Source organism: Polistes fuscatus, unplaced genomic scaffold (genome assembly GCF_010416935.1).
Source record: "Polistes fuscatus isolate 324 unplaced genomic scaffold, CU_Pfus_HIC Scaffold19, whole genome shotgun sequence".
Classification (NCBI taxonomy): domain Eukaryota; kingdom Metazoa; phylum Arthropoda; class Insecta; order Hymenoptera; family Vespidae; genus Polistes; species Polistes fuscatus.
This window is the reverse complement of record NW_025113095.1, coordinates 799,978-820,066: the sequence shown is the minus strand read 5'-3', so window position 1 is coordinate 820,066 and position 20,089 is coordinate 799,978. Positions and strand designations below refer to the sequence as shown.

At 33.5% G+C, this 20,089-nt stretch overlaps 1 pseudogene; it reads left to right on the top strand.

Moving 5' to 3' along the window:
• Positions 1-15,532, top strand: part of LOC122515838 — a 252,365-nt pseudogene extending 236,833 nt beyond the window's left edge.
• The last annotated feature ends 4,557 nt before the right edge of the window (positions 15,533-20,089 follow it).

Genomic DNA, 20,089 nt, shown 5'->3' with positions numbered 1-20,089 from the left:
TTAAAATAATAATAATAATAATAATAATAATGCACGCGTGTCAACATTTACATTCGCCCCATTTCATAATTATTATGCAAATGCAACGAACTAAAGCGTGCTAAAAATAAAAAAAAAAATAAAAAAAAATAAAAAAACAAGAATAGAAGAAGAAAAAGGAAAAAAGAGAAAAATTCAAATGCAAAATGTCAATACGAATACAAAGAATCTCTGTGTAAAAACTAGCTTACGCGATTCGATATCCGTAAATCGAGTGTGAAAAATCAATGCATTTGATATAACGTAACGTCAATCAAATGCAATTCGGTGAGGAGGAGGAGGAGGAGGGGTTCCAACAAAACGTATCGTTCGTTTTATATCAAGGAATTTTTGGAGAAAAAAAGTAAAAAAGTAAAAAAAAGAAAAATAAAACAACACAAAACATCGGGAGAACAATATTCTACGCAAATACTATATTATATAAAACTAAAGAATATTATTATATATATCTATATAATATAATAGTTAAGAGTTAATATACGCGTAGTGTATAACTATCATCATACGTTTTACGTCAAAGCTATGTTACATTTAATTATCATGTTAATTAAATACTACCCTTTGTAGTTCAAAAGCAGTTCCTAATAAGTACGAATAAATGTAAAAGAGAAAAAGAAAGAGAGAGAGAGAAAGAGAGAACGGAAAGTTAAAACGAGAGAGAGAAAATACAATACAAAATGTCCGGACCGATAAGAGGAGAGAAGAGAGTGGAGAGATGATGAAACGAATTGAAATTAAAATTTAATTATCGACGTATAGTATTATTCGTCGTGAAATCTCTCTCTATCTCTCTCTCTTTTCTCTCTCTTTTCGCATCATTCAAAAAATGATGACCCCACCACCCACTCATCCTCCTCACGTATTTTCCACGAAAGAATATTATTCCGTTCGTCGTTAATTTTCCGCTTAACGTACTTTGATGAACGAATGAATGAGCGAACGAACGAACGAACGAACGAATAAACGAATAAACGCATAAACGAACTAACAAACGAACGAATAGAACTTACAATTAGTATTTAGGCACCTACCCCCCTCTCCTCCTCCCACCCCCAACTACCCTTTCTCCAAACCCACCTTTCAAATATCAATTCCAACACCCCGTTATCGACATGTTGGTATTTGATCCTTATCGGCGAACACGAATGCGACAGTCAATTTATTTGGAAATTTCGATTTATTTCGACCTACCCCATCCCCCATCTCCCCATCCCATGCCATCCCTGCCTCTTCCCAGCCCCTCCTCTCCCCCCTTCGCTTTTCGCCAACCCTTATTTCGATCGCACGAGAGCTCATCTTTTATCCGATTTTAGTAACGAAATTTTACCGAATGTCGAACCGACGTGTTCTCCTCCTCCCTTTTCCCTTGCCCTTCCCCTTCCTCTTCCTCTTCCTCTTCCTCTTCTAGCCAGTCCACCCTCGTTCCCTTCCCCCTTCTGATCGGTGTCACGCTTATAAATTATTCTCAACGATCGCGATATCGTGCCACCCCCCCCCCCACTACTGTATTGCGTATAACCATAAACTTTGCCCTATAGATTTCTATTTCTATCGAGTTTGCCTATTTTAAATACGTTGCGATAACCATGGTTTCTACAATTTCATGGTATAAACCAATAAACGTGTATACACGCGTGTACGTGTACGTGTGTAAGAAAGAATATGTGTATGTTTGAGAGAAAGAAAGAAAGAGAGAAAAAAGTAGGGTGGGGGGGAGGGAGTTTTCCTATGATTTACCTCGTTTTCCACGAATCATTAACGTAGACTCGTTAAAAAAGTGTAATTAAAGCGTTTAAACGTAAAATTATTTTTAAATTAAAACGAAACACGTGCGTAAGGAAATAAAAAGAGAGAGAGTGAGTGAGTGTGTATGTGTATGTGTGTTACATGTTGGATTCAGAAGTAACGAGAATGCAATATGAGTTCATCTCTGAATAGAATAAATAATTTGAGAAGTTTGCATTACGTTTCAAATGTTTACAATAATAATATCTTGGTTAGTTCGTAAGTAACTAATTACAGAATATTTTTCAAAAGTTTAAAAGTAAAATTTGGAGTTGTTTAATTTGTAATTTCATTGTAATTTAATTGTAAAGTTTAAATGCATCGTCTATTGTAAATAAATTAAAATAACAGAGAGAGAAGAAGAACGTAGAAATGTGGTTGAGGGGGAATTTTTGTCCCTTTTTTCTTTGAAAAAAGTATTCGAGGGAAATTAGGAAAGGTTTCTCGCAGGAATACGTTTAAGTTTAACAATACTAATATTAAATAATTATATAAATATTAAATATTAACGATAATCGTGAATAAAATAATGATATTAATAAAAACGAGAAGGTGAATGTGTGACGTTGACACGCATTTTGATTGATAAACTTAAACAAAGGATAATAATAAAAATAAATTTAATTTTTATTTTGTTCAGGACCAAATTTTGTCAGCTCGTTCGCCTATGAGGATTACGTGTTCTTCTTCTATCGGGAAACTGCTGTCGAGTACATGAACTGTGGCAAGGTAAGACACGTTATCTCTGTTCTTTTAAAATAAAATTAAAAAAGAAAAAGAAAAAGAAAAACAATATAAAAATATCCAAAAGAAAATAGAAATAATAAAGTATAAGAAAAAGAATATATAAGAAAGAAAGAAAAGTAAAATTGTTTGTAAGAAATGATTATATTTTTCTTGTTTGTTTTATTTTTTCAGGCAGTTTATTCGCGGGTCGGTAGAGTTTGCCATCACGACAAAGGGGGTCCTCATGCTTTCAGCGACAGATGGACAAGCTTTTTGAAAGCTAGACTTAACTGTTCGGTACCTGGAGAGTATCCGTTCTATTTCAACGAAATACGTAAGTATCGATTATTCCTTTTTACAACTTTATTTTCTATTTTAATTATTTATTTCGTCAAATTGTTCAATTGATTTTGTCAAAATCGTCAGATAAATGTGATAAATAAAAGAAATAAATATACGAAAAGTATTACCATAAAAAATATGTTCATGCAATATGACAAATGTTTGTGAATATATATACATATATATATATTCATTGAAAAAATTACTGAAAATAAAAATAAAATTTGTTTATGTAGTACTTTAACACCATGCATACTAAGATAGATAGATAGATGGATAGATTATTCATCGTCACGTTCACCAGCAGTCGTCGTGGTTTAGCTCATCCTAATTCTCTCTCCCATTCCCTAAACTGGGAAGAGTAGAGTAGAATAGAATAGACAGAGAGAAATAGATAGAAAGAGAGAGAGAGAGAACATGTAGTGTACTATATAAACTCGTTTCCTGTCACTCGATAAGTCGTCCCAACTGCCTACGGGAGGAACGAAATGAAGCCTGGGGAGCCTGTAGGAAAGTACAAATGGTACAATGGCCGCAAACTCACCAGGAAGGAGGATGGTGTAGGTGGTAGAGAAGGAGGAGGAGGAGGAGGAGGAAGGGGAGGAAGAGGAAAGGTGGAACCAAACGTTGGTGAACGAACTAGAGTAGGCTGCTGATGGTGGTACCACTACTACTGCTGCTGGTGGTTGTCCAAAGTAAAAGAAAAGATGATACTAGTGGTGGTGGTGGTGGTGGTGGTGGTAGTTGCAGTGGGGTGAGATGGGATGGGATGAGATGAGTTAGGGGTGGGGGTATATATGTTGTTCTCTTTCTATCCCTCTATCGGTCTTTCAAGAGCCAGAGAGAGAATATTGTCGCCGCACATCGAACCGAAATCCCTATCCGACCAGGAACCTTGGCTTCTGGCCAGGCAGAAAGATCCGTTTGGTGGATCTTTGCCAAATCGTAGGGTCTGGACTATCCCACCGATTGCTCGGACAACCTAGACCCCATCCCCCAATTCTCTTTCTTTCTCTTTTAAACTTCAAACCTTCTTTTACCATTTCTTTCTTTCTTTCTTTTCTTTTTTTTCCCTTTTTTTTTTTTTTTTTTTTGTTCTTTTTTAGATCTACGCCTGTCTTACTTCCTTTGTTCGTTCATTCTTTCTCCTTCACTTTCTTTCTTTCTTTCTTTCTTTCGTTTACTCGTCCGTTCATTCGTTCAGATGTTCCCCTTCTTTCCTTTTCTTTTCTTTTTCTTTTTCTTTTTCTCCTCCATCTCCTCCTCCTTTCCTTGTTCTTCGTCATCGTAGCTTCTGGTGGTGGGTGGTAAGTGGGTGGTATGGCTTTTCCTCCTCGATCCGTTCTGTCTTGGCCAGATGACTTTAGGGAACAACCCTTGGAACGAGGAACAGAACGCGGAATGGAAGAAAGGAAAATGAATAAAGAACTTTATTACCGTCTCTCTCTCTCTCTCTCTCTCTTCTGGATGAAATTCTCCGACATGGAATCGGACCGTTGCACCTGAAAGAAACCGAATCACTCGACCACCCACTCACCTCCCCCAGGTCCTGAAAAATTCTTCGATTCTGTGTATCGCGATTACCTTCGACCAATAACTGAACGTCATTCTTACATAGGCCCTTCCTCCCCCCCCATACACGAACGGGAATTAGAATGGCGGATTTTTCTTCGGAATATATATATTATATATATACATATCGTTCAATTGAATCTGTTTTTCTTTTTTTTTTTTTTTACTATTGTTATTCTTATTATTCTGTTATTTTCCCAGGTGTATTCAAGAAGTTTCTTAGAAAAGTATTGTTTGATATATCGGACCTTGATCGGGAAGGGAAAAATGTAATCCTTTCGATAAGGAAATAGTGATTTCGTTTTTCGATAACAGAAAAATATTTTCCTTGCTAAAGGAAATAACGTGAATTTGTATTATAGAATACAACTATATCTTTACCTATAGGTTGTAAGACAAATAAGAATTGTTTATGCATTTGATAATATATATTTATAATAGATAAAAAATATTACTTATATATATATATATATATAAAAAAAGATTGAAATATTTAATAAAAAATGTAATTAAATTATTATGAATTATTTTATCTTACTTTAATACAATCACAAATTAAATCGTTCTGCAATCATAGATAATATCATTGATAAATTAAAAATGATCTATATATATATATAATATTTCTCAATTAGTTTATTAACAAAATGTATAACAACGATATTTGAGTATTGTATGGAACATATCAAACTTGATTAGTCTATGCTTGGCTAAATTATACTATACTCTCTCTCCGAAGTAATAAAGTTTGTCAAGAACAATAATACAAGAGCAAACGTTGAACTCTCTCTCTCTCTCTCTCTCTCTCTCTCTCAACGATCAAGTATTTTTATACTAGCACTACATACAAACACATACTATATATAGTGTTTGTGTAGTAGAAGTATTGAGAGAGAACCGATCCCACAAACTCTTGCAACATACGATGGAGACCAAGTTTCTGGTCTAACTAACAAACGTGAACCTGACAAACCATGTTTGTATTAGTCAATCATACGTTTTACCAACCTCGATGACTAACGTTAGAAAATTCATGAGGTACTACATCGGAATACATCGAAAAATTCTGATTTACAAAGTTTCACTCATTTTCTCTATCCCTACTTACCCACCACCCCTCGAAATTCTACTACTACTACTACTACTACACTTTAAAACAAACGAAAGAACCTAACGTTTAAAAGTTTTCCAATAAGAAAATATATAAAACAGTAAGTGAGTAATAGAGAGAAAGAAAATAAAAATTGGAGGGAAAAAGGAATGAAGGAAAAGAGTAAGGAATGATTGAGAAAGGAAAATAAAGAACTGGAATGAGTGAATGAGAGTGAGTGAGATAGAAGATAATAGCCTCTTCAAGATATATTATTCAACTAGGAAAGAAACGTGAAAAGAGACGCAGGCCAGCGTTATTCGACTGCGTATATATTCCTTTTCGTATTTTTCTTCTCTCTGCATATTCTTCTTCTTCTTCTTCTTCTTCTTTCTCCCCTTCAATCTTTTCGTTTCGTATCTTCTTTTTTTCCCCTTTATCATTCCACCTTCCCTTTTTGTTTCTTCTTTTTTATTTTCCTTATATATAAACTACTCCCACGTTTTTCGATACAAGAATATCAAATTTGTTTGAATTGTTTGAATAAAGGGTCCCATCCATATTCCACGAACCTTTTTGCTCTTTATTCTTTGATTTACAAGTAAGGGAAAAGAGAATCAGCGTATAATTCGAAGATCAAGATTTGACCCTAGGGAGAGGGGGGAAGGATTTATGGGGAAAAACCGAGGATGTGTGCTTGTTTATTTTTTTTTTTTGTATTTCCTATATACGTCGAATTAACGATATTTGATCATGTTCCCGTTTCAATAGAGAAAAAAATAAAGGTGCGCGAGGGTGTTAAAGTTAATTTAAGTTACAGAACGAAATATCTGATTTCAGTTAATTATCTGCATTTTTGTTGAGGGTTAATGTTTCTTCTTTCTTTTTTTCTTTTTTTTTAAGAATAGTAAAGATGGATTATTATATAAGAGGATTTTGAAATGAGAATGCAATTCGAAATAAAGTATGGAAGAGATGGATTCAAGATTTGGAAACGAATTAAAAACAGCAACGTTTCATTCATTTATTTTATGGTAATATTATAAAAAAAACACGAGAGACTTTCGAAGTTCGAAAAATATTTTCGAGAGGAGACTAAAAAGAAAAATAGAAATAATTCTCGTATAAATAAAACAAATCACTAGGCAAAATTGTTTTAATGAAAAATCGGTTTTATCGAAGTAATGGGATTGAAAAGGGGGAATATGTACATATATATATATATTTATATATCAAAATGCAGGAAAATATTTTTATTGAGATCAACGAGAGATCGTCGACGAGATTCGTAACAACAAACTGAATAAGTTAAAAATAATAACAAAATGCTCCCGTGTCCTCCACTCCTCCGTTTATTTCGTTCCTCGTATTTTCTTCTTTTTTACTTTTTTTTTCTCCTCGCTCTTCGTAATAAAATTATATTTATGTTCATAATTAAAACGAAGACATTCTCGATGCGCGGTATATAGCGAAAGAAAAATATAGTAGAGAATTATTAAAAAAAAAATAAAAAACAAAAACCCAAATACCAAAGAGGGGAAAAGAAAGAATAAGAAGAAGAAGAAAAAAAAAAGATCGGAAGAAACCGTAGTTGAATTTTCATCAGAGTTGTCGTCGTACGTCGAGGTAAAAGTCTACCGACAACTATTACTACTACTACTACTACTACTACTACTATAAAATCTTCTCTCTCCTCGAGAGATGAATTTGACAAAGTTTTGTGCCCGGGTTTCCACTTTGTTTCCTCGAGAAAAGGACGACGACGGAATCGAGTGAAAGAGGGGTGGAGGGGTGGATAGAAGAGGGCTGGGGGAAGGGTTAGGGTGCAAAAAGGCTGACTGGCTGACTGGCTGGCTGGCTGGCTAGCTAGCCGGGTTGCTTTCTCATGCACGAAGATTCGAAGAGTGTTTCCCGTTAGACAGACGAATGGAATTTCACTCGTAAACTTTTTTAACATCTATATGGGGTATGTTTAAAACACATCTTAAAAGGTACATGTTTCTGTCTATATATATATATATATTCTTATATACGTTAACTTCCTACCCTAACCTTTCTATGTGGTAGCATACTCTCATGAGTATAAAAATGTGACAGAATGATAAAAAGAGAAAGAGAGAAATATAAAGAGAACCTATGTGCATATTCTTATAAGTAAAATAAAGAAGGAAACTGATAGAAAGAGAGAGATATAACTTATGTGCATATTCACATAAGTGAAAGAGAGATAGAAAAATAGAAAGAGAAAGAAAAAGATAAAAAGAGAAAGAGAGAGAGAAATGTTAGGGGAGACTTTAAAGGTTCGTTCGACTTTTAAACTTGTCGCAATGTTGGAAAACTTTTTTTCTTTTCTTTCTCACTTTCTCTATTTTCTTTCTTTTCAGTAGAGTCGAGTAGAGTCTGGGAAAACGTAGCAAGCGAGTGACATTTTCTTCTCTTTTTCGTCGTCATCAACCCTTCCTTTTTCCGCCCTTCTCCCCGGTTCTCTTCCTCTTCACGCCCTTTCCCGTTACCTTCGTCTACTATCTCGTTCCGTAACTTCCTTCCTTCCTTTCTTTCTTCTTCTTCTTCTTTTCTTATTTTTCTTTTTTATTTTTCTCACCGCCAAGAAACATTTTCGCGATCGAGCACAGTTCATGGCTAAGTCGTTAGAGCTCCTAGGATAAGCGCGAAGGGTTTGAGGAAAAGGTAGAGAATATCTTGCTTGCGTTATTGATGTTTCCCACCAGCAGCACGTAATAATATGCAAAAGATAGTTAGAGAGAGAGAGAGAGAGGGAAGGAGGGTGTTAGGTTCTTAGGGTATGACACATCATTTATTGAAGATTAACACGTTTACTGTCATGGGATTTTATATACTATTATGAAATTGTATATTATATTATTTTGTATATTTTCATTAAGAAAATATATAATCAAATATGTGTAGAATCTTTTGATTTTTATAATAAAAATAATAATAATATTATTATTATTATTACATTTAAAAATAATCTGATAAAATCTGTTGTCATTTTATGAAAATATAATTTTGATGGTTTTTCTTTTTTTTTTCGTTCAGAATCAACGAGCGAAGTAACCGAAGGATTATATGCTGGTAATCGTACACGACTGGTATATGGTGTATTTACAACTCCGGTAAATTCCATTGGTGGGTCAGCGATATGCGCATTTTCCATGAGCAGTGTTCTCGAAGTCTTCCAGGGTGCGTTCAAGGAACAAGAAACGATAAACAGCAACTGGCTAAGAGTACCAACAGAAAGGGTGCCTAAACCAAGACCTGGTACTTGCGTTAACGACTCTAGAACACTCAAGATACGATCGTGAATTTTGTTAAGGCTCATCCACTAATGGATGATGCGTTCAATCCCATTTCGCAATGCCTGTGATAACCAAAGTCAGTTTCAAGTAAGTCCTTCCTATTATTATTATTATAATTATACTCATTTTTATAACTCAGGATGACTATATTAACGGATTAAGAAACGTCTTAACGGATTATAACACACTACGATAATTAAATTTAGAAAATATATTAATATTCTTGATATTTATACTTGAACGTTCGAAATTCATTCAATTGTTTATTAAGTAATTAAGGTTTCTTTTCAAATGTCCTGTTTGTTCAATATTTTTCGTCGACGTGGATTTAATTATTTATCTACAGTAGAATATAATTTATTCTTTTTGAAATAAAATTTCATTATTTTGGTAATACCTTTATCTAATTAATAAAATATGATTGGAGATATAACTATTAATCGTTTTAAATAAAAATAATATCTGCGTTCTTCTTCGTATAATTCCTGTCTCGATGATATTAATATTTAAAATACAATATAATATTTTGTCTATCGTTGTATTTGATCTTTTGCGTTGAAAGAATTAATCGTTGATCGTGTGTCCATTAGTTACAGATTTACCAAAGTTGCTGTTGACTCACAAGTGAAAGCGTTAGATGGCAAGGCCTACGATATACTTTACGTTGGAACAGGTAACCGTCATCAGTACCTTTAAAATAATAACATTTCTCGTAGCCTGCACGAGAGATCGTATTTCGCTTTTCTCTAAAATTATACATGGAAATATTCGGATATATTCCACAGACGACGGTCGCGTGCTGAAGGCATTGAACACCCGTTCCCCGGATTCTGTTACCGACGTTAATCAGGTCATTGTTAGCGACGTCCAAGTGCTGAAATACGGTAAGCTTAGAACCCACCATCAAGTCCTTATTATTTATTTTACTATTCGTTCTCTATCCACTGAAATATATATATACGCAAGTTAAAAGATATTACTTTTCATTTTGATTATATTTATATATATCACGTCTCGTATTAATTATACACATACAATTTTGTTAACTAAGAAAATATCATATTTATCATACATATTTATTTGAATTTATAATTAATCTCGATGATATCTCTTATTTCTTTCAAAAGAAATATAATAGTAATTTAATACACGATTGATAATGATATCAAAAATTTAATACACGATTTTTATAAGTTTCTATATATTATTAGAGGGTTTCAAGTTTTTTCATTCGTTTTTAATATAAGAAATTATTATATTTAATAAAAGAACAAACGCGTATGTTTGCTTTTAGTATAAAATAGAATTGATACAAAAAGATATATATAAAAAAAAAGATAAAGAATTGGTAAAAGCAAAAGGGGACATTTTTCCTTCTTTAATTTAACAAGTTTAGGTAATTATCTCTTATTTTCTCTAATGGTAACGGTCCAAAGTAATTCTTTTAGTTTATTTCCTCTAATGATACAAATTAAAACAGTTCTCTTTTAGTTTATTTCCTCTAATGGATACACCAACTGAAGGTAGTTCTTTTAGTTATTAGTTCGCCATTGGTGATACACTTGTAAAGAAATTATCTGTTATTACCCGTTCTTCCGGTATATGGGTTCCATAAGTTTTTAAAACAACAAATTCACCTAAAATAGCATTAACAGTTTCCTATTCTATACTATTTGAAAATGTTATTATGGGGGGAAACTTTCGAAATCCCAGGGAAATCTAAATTTTGCCTACTTTCTCGGAAGGTTCAAATGATCTATTCTCGATAATATATGTGTACAAGAGAAGCAGATGATATTAACAGGGAAAAATATTATCCTTAGATGCGAGTACCTCGAAGTGAAGGAATCATTGGGTTCTTAGATATCTTTAAAAAAAAAAAAAAAAAAAAAAAAAAAATAAAAGAACAATTTTTATTTTCATTTTCAACGAGTTATAATCCCCTCCCTTTGTTTCTTACATACCAATTAATTAACAATCTCAACGGCCTCTTAATGTCTTTTAATAAAAGGATAAAACGTATAATTGAAAAGGTAGATTTTCAGTTCAAGCATAGCCATGAAACTGAAAATGGTCTTCCCCAAATCAAATAGAATGAAATTGTCCGAAATGGATATATGTGTACATTTAATATGCGTCTATTAACGTTTCTAGGACAAGCAGTGAGATCTGTTAGTGGTGCACTTCGCAGGTGAAGCCAATTGGTAGTGTTTGCGGATTCGGAGATACGCGCTGTACCACTTCATCATTGCGATTCGCCATTGGCTGGTAGTTGTGCAGCATGCGTAGCACTTCAAGATCCCCATTGCGCTTGGGATGCTACGACAATCTTGCGTTGCTGTACCAACTAAACTTCATGATAGCGATGCCGAAAAGACCCTATTTCAAGATATCCTTATGGGAAACACAAAGGATGTGGTTACGAGCAAGGTAGGTTGGTTTATAGCATTTTCTCTGATGTTATATTACAGTGAAAACCCACCACCACCACCACCACCACCACTAATTACTAGCCCCCCACCCAATTTCTTCTTTAAGCTTTCACGAATTTCTTCTTTTAAGCTTTCACGAATGAATTCCTCGAAAATGGGAGAAAGCTTGTTTCCCACGCACTTTTTTCTTCTTTTATTTTTTCTTCTTCTTCTTCTTCCTTCTTCTTCTTCTTTTACCCTCTCAAAAAGTAATGACTCTTTTTCTTTATTCTTTTATCTTCTTTCTTTTATGGTTTTTTTTTTTTCATCTCTCTCTCTCTCTCTCTTTCTCTCTCTTGAAATACTTGATTTAACGCATCCTTGACTTCGAAGTAGAAACGACGGACTTTCGAAAAATTTCAAGTAGGACTCCACGTACAGTCGTTCGCAGAAATATTCGATACGAGGTATTTTAGTTAGAGAAATTATTGGTCCGATATTGTGATTTATACGATTGCTATATTCTCTGGTATAGATTGAAATTGGCATTGAATAATATGAGGGATGTATTGCAATGGTATATAATATTATATCAACAAAATAAATATTCTCTCTTAATATTTTATAATTTTAAAACTAATCTAACACACAATTCTCTAACAATAGAAACATTTAACGAAACGATTGATCTTCCCTTCGATAAAATAAATTGAAGAAAAATACAAATAAAAATAAAAATCAAATAAAATATATAAAAAGAAGCAGAGAAAAAAGGAAGGCAAAAGGAAACTTATCGGTTTCTCGAATACAAGAAATAGTTCCATCCAAATCAACGGTGTCTATATAGAAATACACATACGAAAAAAAAATAAAAATAAAATATATACATATATATGTATATAGATATGTAACTAAATGCAATACCGTATCTAAACATAAATATAGAAGAGCATCGTCTGTCGGTATCAAAGATTCAAAGCCATTCGAAAAGCGCAAGGATCAGCTGAATCGATCGAAATGTTGCGCGTTCATCCGTATCGTTCTACTATTAATACATATATACACGTAGATACATACATACATACATACATTCATACATAGATCATATACTACACCCGTTAACACCAGGAATATTACTGTGTGTCTGTAACAGACAGTCAACTTTAGCGATATATCCCAACGGGGGATTCAACGAGGTATCTCGCGACCTTTCTTCTCGTCGTTCCACAACCACCGTCACGTAGATTTAACTACTTGCTTTTGCGAACCTTTAGCTTTCATCTTTCAGACCCCAGGAAGCTTCAACTTCATCTACTTTCACCTTTTTTTTTTTTTTTTATTCTCTCTCTCTCTCTCTCTTTTCTCTTTTCCTTTATTTCTCTACCTCAGTATCCTTTTTACCCACAAAAAATAAAAGAAAAAAGATCTACGTTGAACGTGAATCGGACTCAACGTTTTATCGCATTTTCGGCATTATATCCATTTCACTATTATTTTCTATCTTTTAAAATTGTAACACGTCTCAAATAAGATAGAGACGACACCGGGTATATATAATGTGTGTGATATACAAACGTATTATATGAATAGAATTATTACAATTTCACCCCTTATACGATATGCTTTTTAACGCGTAGTAATATTACCCTAACGATAAGGATTTATTGCTTTTTTTTTTTTTTTATTACCCTGACCTATGCTTTACTTTCCTTCTTTTTCCTTTTTTTTTTCTTCATATCATTTGTATCGCCACGCTAAATCTCTGTACTAACTTTTTAACAACACGTTACTATCATTTGCTATGTTTCATTTTTTGTCTTCGTTCTTTTTCATTCCATTCATGGTATATTTGTGTTAGTTATAACATTTTATCATTTGATACGAATGGAAATTATTTTTTACACGGTATATGTGAACAAGAAAAAAAATAAAAAAAAAAAAGAAACCAGGAAAAGAAAATGATTTAAAATTGTAACGATTGGTATAGTATATAAAATAAATTTTGATTCGATTAATTGTACGAAATAATTCATGAAGTATTATGACTATTATTTTAAAGAAAAAAATCTTTTAAATAATGTACGTGTAAAAAAGAAAATTCCTTGTGTGTGTGTATATATATGTGACAATAATAATATTAGCCAAGATAAAGAAGATATTATTTATATAATCAAATTAATATTGTCAAATTGATTTGCTATTTAAATTATCGGTATCTATACTCATTTAACAATGATCATTGTTACTTCATAATATATTTTTCATATATATAAACACACACACATACCATACTATTATATTATACATATATTTATACATACGTAAAAATGCATAAGATAATTGAACGTATGTGTAAAAATATGAGCTCGTTTGTTTGTCGTTCGTTTATTTGTTTGTTATACATTTTCTATATGTAATTAGTATATTACCTGTTTCATTGATCATCATTATCATCGTGAAACTTGGTGAACGTTGCTTCAGAAATGGCGAAACCCATGCAACCAGCCGTACCGCCCGAAATTGGGCGCGGAGAACAACCCGACGAACGAGACAATGAAATTGTCATCGAGCTGGACCGAGAAAATCAGTACGGTCGTACACAACCAAGAGCTAACGAACCTCAAGGTAATCATTAAGTCGCCACATTATCCACCAGTGTGTCATTATATTCTTCCATTTCCGTTTCTCTTCGAAATGATTACTTTGAAATTATTTTAATCGATCCCAGGATGATTCTCAAAAACCCAACCCCCTCTCCCAACCCATTTTAAATAAAACTTATTTTACTTTATCCCCTATTCTTTCTTCCACTCTCACCTCTTCCCACCTCCCTAATCCCTTGCCACGTATATTTTTAAAATGTCATTATTATTATTATATTCGATTTCGTATAAGAAAATGATCACATGGGGAAACCTAATGAAAATTATCTTCCCTCGAATAATATTACGCGAATGTTTTTCTTCTTGGCCGAGTTTTTTTTTAATCTAACGATAAAAGAAACTTAGGTGTAATAATTTGGAAAGCTATAAAAAAAAAATCAAAATCGTAGTTTCGAATTACATTCATGTTAGCGTTTTATTTGTCGAGATCAAAGCAAACCCTTTACCTTCTTACTCCATCTTCGTTGTTCATTTATTTATGTGTTTCGCATATAGAATCTTGTTTTTCATAATATCATAACGTACACGTATATTACAAGGCTGCATCATATAATACCATACCCAACATGTTTGTCGTAACTCGAGCATACCGTGAGAGACACACAGAGTGCGTAATCAACAAGCCTAATCCCAAGCGTGTCCTTTCTAACGCACAAGCCCGTTCTAACTTTTGCTTCGAAGGATCGTATCCCGCGGGCATCGTTGCACGTTCTATATATTATACCATACATACCGACTTCCATCCTTTCGTTCTTTGTTTTTCCTACCTACCCTCTAATCCACGATATCGATTCGCGTTATCCTCGCTTCGATGTTTCCTCCTTATTTCCAACGTGTACGTGATATCGTATTTTTGAAGTCGTCTCCCTTTTTATATACCTATATACAACTAAAATAATTCCTTATACCAAATTACGACACGTACCGGACTTTTCGAGCAAACCCAATACAATAATAATAAAAAAAGAAGAAGAAGAAGAAGAGGAAGAGGAAGGAAGAAAGAAAAAAAAAAATATAGAATATATATATATTATATATAATATAGTGCGTTAAAATAAATATATGATGGTGAACCGAAAAGAATTCGTGTGTTTTTTATAATTAATATCTCACTCCCATAGCAGAAGGAATTTTATTGATTCCAAAATATTGCTGTGCACTATTATCCTATTAGATATATATGAAGAACACAATGAACGCACAGTCTTTTGATTCATCCAAATAAAATTGTCAATATAACGTTATATGATCGATTTGTTATCTAATTTCAGGAGTAATCGTGACACCGGTGGTAGACTCGGCGCGCAAACATTAACCGGTGCCCTAATAGGAACCTGTTCATTCTCATTGTCGCTGGCTTTGCATCCGCGCTTTTGTTTTCCCAAAGATTACGCGGTACACCATACCCGGAACCATCGGAACAAACGTCAACAATTTCGATTAACGGAAGTTCCGAATCACCGGGATTTCAACAATAAATCGATCAATCTTGTTAAACGTACCACCTAAGAACCCGAACGGTAAAAACGCAAATTCATCGGCGGAGAACAAACCAGTGCAGAAGGTTTAAGAAAGCCGTACATATGATATGAGACGACAAGGGCCGTTTGAGGCTTATCCTCACAGGGCTCCCACGGATTTCGGTACTTCCTCATCGTCCTTCGATCTTGCCGAGTCAGACGATAGAAACGACGACGAGGAAGGGGAAGAGGACGAGGAAGAGGAGGACGATGACGATGACAATGACGATGATCATCATCATCATCCTCATCATAATCATCATCATCATGATGATGCCTACGATTACGAAGGTGTTGAATGCAACGAATATAACAATGGAAGGGATAAGAAGCAACAGCAACAGCAGCAGCAGCAACAGAAGAAGAAGAAGAAAAGAAAACATAGGAAAAACGTGAGAGAAGATTTAGGAAATCGTTGCATTCCAATTCAACAACAACAACAACAACAACGATCATCCATTTCGTCAGGCATCGTAGAGTCCTATGACAACAAAAAACCGAATCGTGGGTTCCTCTGGAGTACCTCCTATCTTCTTCGAAAGAAACAACAGACATTTATGATACAAGATATCATCCGTACCAACAATCGCAAAATCGTTTTGTTCCTCGTCAACATGAATCACGTGGTGGTGGAGGAAGTGGGGGTTGGAGGAGGACCGAGACGAGGAGCAACAGGAAGTGGTGTTGGTGGTGTTGGTGTTGATGGTGAAAGTCAAGAATTGGACTACACGAAACGGTTATTAGCAGTACTCCTCATCCTTCGAATTGTCCTAGAAAACGTAGCGACAGTAACAAGCAGTAGTTAACAGTAGTAGCAGTGCTATGACCACCATCAGTACCAACCGAACGATCTACTTCGTAAACTTCGTCGAAGTTCAATTACTACGAATTCAGCCTCGGGCGTATTTGATCTAGCTCAAGCAGGTGCTGATCCATCACCTCGAATCCTCGCGACCATTACCATGGTACCAACGAGAAAGCCGCGTGAATTAAACGAAAGGATCCTATCGCTGTTCAATCACAATTTTTACCTAATTTTCAACGACATGGTCAGATACATGGCGCATCCCACAGGAACCGCCTGGTCATTCTCGTAATACTAATTCTAGATCAATCAACGCAGCCGAGACTCGTCTATTCAGGAGTTGACCAATAATCGTCGAAGAAACCCGGAATAGCATCATGAATCCATGCTTTTCGTACAGGGGATTGGTTTATTCAGGTCCACGTGGCGAATAAATAAGATCTCTCCCTTTTACTTTTAAATAAATTAAATATACATTCACACATGTATATGTGTATGTGTGTGTATATACATATACATAAACAAGTAAATATAATTCATCGACAAATCTTACATCGCAAGGATGGTTTATTAAAATAACGATATGACGTGTAATTATCGTACGAGATACGTAGTGTCAAACGTTACCTGATTACGGCGGGATGTGATTTTTGGTTTGTTTTCTTCGTGTGCTAACTCTTCGGCTTTTTTTCGAATTGAAATATGAAAAATGAAAGAGAATAACTTAATAAAAGAAGAAGACGAAGAAGAAGATGATGATGAAAGAAGAAATAGAAGAAAATGAAATACTACTACGTCTCCTTCCGTGAAGAAGAAGCTGAAATAATTTCCGTGAAGATGCGTGAAGAAAAATAAGAAAAGAAGAAGAAGAAGAATTTGAAACGATCTTCCATCGTAGGACGCAAAACACGTGGAATAACGAACTAGTTTTTAACTAATACGCTCGGACGGTTTCTTCTTCTCCTATCCCTCCTACCCCCCACTCTCTCTCTCTCTCGCTCTCTCTCTCTTTCTCTAATGATCCTCCTTCTCTCTTACCTAATCATTTCACTTCGTTGATGATTCTATTCGTTCGTTTTTAGACGTCATTTAAAATTGACGCTAAACCCCCCCTCCCCCCGTTTAAAAAACGAGATACCGTTTCCATTCACGTCGAGAGTCCCATTTAAACTCCCATTTTTTCGTCTTTTTTTTAACTCGACAGAAGGGGAAAGAAAAAGAAAAAAAGGAAAGAAGAATAAAAGAAGGCGAACGGAATTTAACGTGACTAAGACAACGTTGGAAAAAATTAAATGAACTCTTTTTCATTTTTTGGGGACGAGTACGAGCTAAACGTAATAAGAATAATAATAATAATCATACGTTATGGGGGGTAGTATGATGGTTTCTCTCAGTGTGTACTGTTTTAAAATGTGATACGGATCTGAAGAGATACTGTCGTGTGTTCGTAGAAGTGGCCTGTTTGTGTCTTTTTTGTATAGGTGCTTAGATAAGTATACAAAAAGGAAACAAATAAAAAGATAAAGAGAGAGAGAGAGAGAAAAATGAATAAGGAACAAACGTAAGAAAAACATGATAATTAAAATTGTTATGCGTAGTTGAGAGACATTAATAAGAGGCATTCGAGCGAGACTAGGCGTGCCTTCCGTTGTATTAATTGTTGGCAAATTTTTCGTGTATGCTTGATAGGAAATGAGAGAAAGAAATGATAACGAGAGAGAGGAGAGAGAGAAAGAGAGAAAATAATTGATTCAATTCAACATAATGGAACGAATAGAAAAGAATATCGACTAAAGAAATATTTCATCGAGTGTGACATACAATATATGTATATATATATATATACACACATACAGTTACACATATAGTACTAATATAAATATATCGGGCAAGTCCGCATTTAAAAAAAAGAAACTATTTCGTTTGAGATATATTACTTAAAAAAACGGATGAGATAAGATAGAGGAGAGAGGGGGGAGAAGAGAGAGAGAAATTAGAAATGTAAAAAAAAAGAATAAAAAAAAAAAAATACGGAAAAAGAGAAAGAAACTTAACACAATTAGTGAGACTAATTTTGGTAATGTTGTGCACTTATTAATGTGGCTGTGAATATCGGATTAAGTGTTTGTCGGATTTTACTGAAGAAAAAGATAGATGGAAGAAGAAGAGGAGGAAGAATAATAGAAGAGATTGAAGAAAAGAGGAAATGATTATGGCAGGCAGGCACGCACGTTTAATATAGATCGATTTCCTTTTATTCGTCACCTGATCTTTCTTACTTTCTTTTCTCTTTTTTTTTTTTCAATCATTTCGATTTCTATGTAGGTTTTATCAATGCATATGATTTAGATGAACATTTGTTAATTAATTGTCCAATATTTGAATTATTAATTGATTATAATAATGCAATTGAAAGATTGAATGTATAGATTAAATCTGAATTTCTTTTTAAAATAAATCAATCATTTTATATAGATCTGTTTAGTGGCAATTATATTTTTTAAGGAATCGTATTATAGTTACTTTTAATTTTTTTATATATATAATATATCATCACAGCAATCACGATCGATATAGACTTTATTTTTATATTTTAATATTTAAATTTGCCTAAATAATTTTCATATTTAAATTAATAAATTTCTTCTGTAATGATTAAAATTTAACAGCAACACAAACGAGAATGGAAAGATATTTTTCATTTAATTGTATTAAGATATAAATGATAAGAGAAACTTTAAATTAACGTTGATAAATGGTTCTATCTACTTTATATATTTTGTGGAATTAATATCAATCTGGTGGCAAATGAAAAGAATAATTTATATATATATATTAAAGAAACATTAATTTGCATAAGAAGATATCTTTTATTTTTCTTTTTTGAAAAGATTCGTGAAAAAAAAAAGTTCGTGGCGAGTTATGAAAATGAATCTTTTATATAAACGTGCCGTAGATAATACGATGCCTTTGGCATAATGGCACAAATCGGTATTTTTAATCGAATATTAATAATAGATACTCGTTAAATTGCGTGTAATATTTGCGTTACGTTTTAATCGCGAGAGATTATAGGAACGGAGTGCCTGAGATAATAAAATGGAAGATTTAACAAAAACATTAAAATAAAATGAACGAAATGGTGGGGGAAGAAAAGAAAAAAAAAGAAAGGAAGTCGAACGAGTTAGAAATACGAAATCATTGATAAAAAATGAAACACTCAACGAGAGATCCTTTTTATTTTATGTTTTATCAAAAGAAAAAACTAAATTATAGGAAAAAAAATTAGAAAGAACACAACAATTACGTTTAAATTTAATCATCCGAGAGATCATTTTTGTTTTATAAATATTTAAACTAAATATATTAGAATATATAAAATCAATTGTTCGTTCCTATTACAATATTCGATAATTGTCAATTTAATAATTTCATTTAAAATCAATGATTTCACATTTTCCCATTATTTCCCTTTTCTAAATTAAAGCGATTTATTGGTAAAAGAAAAGAAAAGAGAAAAAAGGAAAAAGAAAAAAGTAAAAAAGAAACGTCGACTTTACGATATCGGATAAATGATGGAAAGAGAAACGTCGTGATCAAGATTCGTTTATCTTTTTCTCCAAGAACGAGAGTTTTAAAACGAGGGGGAAAAAAAAGAACGCGGGGAATAAAAAAGCTTTGTGTGTGTGTGTGTTTTTTTTCACTCCTTTTTCCTTTTTTATTTTCGAAAGGGTAAAAAAGAGAGAGAGAGAGTCAGAGAAAGAGAAAGAGAGAGAAAGAACGAAAGAGAAAGAGAGAAGGGATAGAAAAAGAATG